The following is a 3,779-nucleotide window of genomic DNA, read 5'->3' as shown; positions in this document are numbered from 1 at the left end:
CTTCAACCCACTAGCAGTTTATGTGGACAAGGCATTACAACCCATAGTCCAAACAACCACAACATATCTTAAAGATACCACAGATTTTCTCAATCACCTAGACACCTTAACAGATATTAACAGAAATGATCTACTGGTTTCGTTTGATGTACAGAGTTTATATACATGCATCCCACATCAAGACGGTTTGGAAGCACTCGAATGGTGCCTACTAAGAAATGAATGTGAAGCAAACAAAACCTTCCTAATGAAATTAAGCAAAATTATACTCATTAACAACTATTTCAGATACAGGACGCAGTACTATTTACAAGCATCAGGAACTTCAATGGGGTCAGCAATGGCCCCAGCCTATGCCAATCTATTCATGTACCATTTGGAGATGAAATGGATTTTGATACCAACAAAATTTAGCAAAAAAATCATCACCTGGAAAAGATACATTGACGATGTTTTCGTCATCTGGAGAGGACAACATCACGAACTAGAGGAATTCCTAAAATACATCAATTCAGGCCACGACAGAATCAAATTCACGATGGAAATTGGAACCCCTAAACTACATTTTTTGGACGTTGAACTAGAGATTGGGGAAGATGGGATAATCACCAATATTTATCACAAACCCACCGATGTTAACAACACGTTACACTTCAGGAGCCATCATCCGACGCATTTAAAGAATAATTTGCCCTACAGTCAATTCCTTAGACTAAAGAGAATTATCTCAACAACTGACACCCTGAGGAATGAAAACCTATTGATGACACAAAGATACAAGGAAAGAGGTTATCCAGAGTCTATCATCAAGAAAGCAGAAGAAAAAACACTCACATTGGAGAGGAAAGACCTCCGTATATCAAGAAATAGATCTAAGGAGATCCCATTTCTCTACGCTTTAAGATATTCAGCACAGAGTCATCACATAACAAGGATGATCAAGAAGAACTGGGGTATAATCAAATTGGATCCACAACTAAAGAGACTATTTCCTGAACCACCCATAATCGCCTACAAGAGGGGTCGGAACTTCAGGGATAGCCTAGTTAAAGCAGAAAGACCGAGAGTGGACAATCAAAGAACCCTCACCAAGAGGAAAATAGGTACGTTTGCTTGTCTCAGTTGTGGCAATTGTAACAACATAATGAAGGGAAGCTATGTAAGACACCCATCAAATGGCCAAAAAATCCCACTTAAGGATTTTGCCACTTGTGACACGAAATCAATCATTTATGGTTTAAGCTGCCCATGCGGCATTTACTATGTTGGACAGACACAAAGGAAAGCCAAGGAGCGCTGGAATGAACACAAAAGTAACATACGTACCAACAGTGTTAACTCACCTGTAGCAAGACATTTTTCCATAAAGAAACATAATATTTCTCAACTAAAGGTTGTGATTTTGGAAATTGTGAACAGAGCCCCAAGAGGTGGCAATCATGCCAGACGTATGAACCAGAGGGAAATCTTCTGGATAGAGAGACTAAACAGTCTAGCTCCCAATGGGATGAACGAAGATTACAGTTTAGCCTCATTTTTGTAACTAAATACTGTTTCCCCTGACCCAATCAGAAACCCAGTGTGGATACAATATCAATTGCTGTTAAATACATTTTTGAATTTGTTCAGTTCACTTAGGATGATTTTTTACTGACATAGGATGTATTAAGTTACAGACCATAGAATGTGAGCATGCTTCTCTTGAAATAGTAAACACACGGATGTCCAATATTTGATTAACTTTTGTCCGTGGTAAACAATAGATTTCCCAGAAGTTACATGAGACACTCCTCACATTTATCTTCCGACTCTTTTCACCTTTATTTCATTTGACTCAAACTCCCTGCACCAGTATAGATATACACCTATATACTATTGGTTAATCACACATTGTTTTCTAAAATATGCCCGTATGACGTCTGTTTTCCCGTCACACGTTGACGTTCTAAACATAGTGACGTCGTCACGCTTCGACGTGATGATGTCATAATGTAAATAGTGGCCATCTTTAGTGAAAACCGTGTAGAACGGTTCGAGCTACAGCACCGGCCATCTTCTCAGGAAGGAGGTAAGAGAATCCTTTGCAAACAGCTCCCCAATTGCATACCATGAGCCTAGAGGCCTTCACAGAATACTCTCTACAGAATTATCCCACCCAATTGTTTTCTTATATCTTATATAGTATATATACGCGTTTTTACAGACACGAGTGGAGGAATCGCCCATTACTGCATTACCTCCGTACCTGAGGACTCTCTACATACCACAGCGACCCATTCCATGGATGTAGTAGCTTTTTACAGAAATACCGAAAGGTAATATTTTTTCTTAGATATTACATGACTAGATTTTCCTTCATGAATTAAGATCCCGTTTTTAATTGAGCTTTCCCTATTGTCTTTTTATCACATCTACAGGTTGTATAACCATTATTGGGCTGATATTGCTATTGATAATAAATCCAGTTAGGATATTCCACATTGAACATCCAGGTGATTATTATTAAAAATTTCTCCCAAGAGTTAAATGACAGTTATCAGTGAGAATCTAAAATCTGATCATTGTATCATACATTATAGACGAAACAAAGATTAACGGCAATGAAGAGGGCTATCAATTCCTGAAGAAGGGGACACCCCGAAACGCGTCGAGAAAATATTCATCATTACTTTCTTTGGATATATCATGTGAAAAGCCTATTGTATAGAAAGTGTGATGAGTACCTTGTATGCCCTTGTATTATAATATTGAATGTAACCTCAAAATGAACACATTTATGTTATTATGTTTACAAAGACTGGATGATGAATGAATTGAAATTCATATCTGTAACAATTAATTTAAAATTCAATTAAAACCGATGGTCCCCATCATTCTGTTTTATTATAATAGTGTCATGAATTAGCTTCACTCATTAATTTCTTCTTTTTTCTGAAAGAAACTGAATATTACCATTGTATAGAAATATTGACTGTTTCTACAGTATAAAGGGTGTGCAGGGGACGGGAGAGTTCCACAATCTTGTGGACAATCTGTTGGATTTACACCATATAATTTTTTTGCAAAGTTTGGTGAGGATTCATCCAGAGGGAGCAGAGTTATAAGCTGCCCAAAAGTGCTCTTCCTATGGAAACAGCAACTTAACCATAACTACACAACCACTACCGTGGCTGTGTAATATATATTGCGAGAGAGAGAGAGTGAGAGAGAGAGTGAGAGAGTGAGAGAGAGAGAGAGAGAGAGAGAGAGCGAGAGAGAGAGAGAGAGAGAGAGAGAGAGAGAGAGAGAGAGAGAAAGAGAAAGAGAGCCCTGGATTAGCATATGATACTTTGGGTACAGCCAGTTACCATCGCTGTAGGGTAAAGCTCTCTACGAATAAACAACATGCAGCACAATTCCAGAGCACAGCTGCACTGCTCATGACCCTGCCATTATGCTTGGAAAGAACTATCTTCAGACATGCACACAATCACCTTTCTGATGTTGCTGCTTTGCTATAATTTTAGTAGTAGAAGGAGCCCCCTTGTGTTGCTGACGTCACCAAGGGGATCCGCCATAGAGTGATAGGAAGCAGATATACATTTTAGATCAAATTGATAAGCCCCCCAAAGTATTTGATAACAATTTTATTGAATCTAAGTATTTGTATACACATTTTATATATTTAAAAAAAAAACTCAAGAATGCTTGATATCCATTTTCATATAAAGGGCCAGCCCTAAGGCTATGATGGCATAAGGGGAGGAGTTTACAACCAGATATATAAGGCCTCATTACGA

The 3,779-nt window shown here is 38.2% G+C and overlaps 1 long non-coding RNA gene across 1 annotated transcript; it reads left to right on the top strand.

The window, feature by feature from the left end:
- The first annotated feature begins 2,243 nt into the window (after positions 1–2,243).
- Positions 2,244–2,889, top strand: LOC138468511 (uncharacterized). Its single transcript, XR_011268291.1, has 2 exons — positions 2,244–2,492; positions 2,580–2,889. It is a non-coding gene; the product is annotated as an uncharacterized lncRNA (long non-coding RNA).
- Positions 2,890–3,779: the final 890 nt, after the last annotated feature.

This window comes from Ambystoma mexicanum, chromosome 4q, assembly GCF_040938575.1.
Source record: "Ambystoma mexicanum isolate Mex_15411 chromosome 4q, UKY_AmexF1_1, whole genome shotgun sequence".
Taxonomy (NCBI): Eukaryota; Metazoa; Chordata; class Amphibia; order Caudata; family Ambystomatidae; genus Ambystoma; species Ambystoma mexicanum.
The sequence above is the reverse complement of the archived record's forward strand: the minus strand, read 5'-3'. Positions and strand labels throughout refer to the sequence as shown.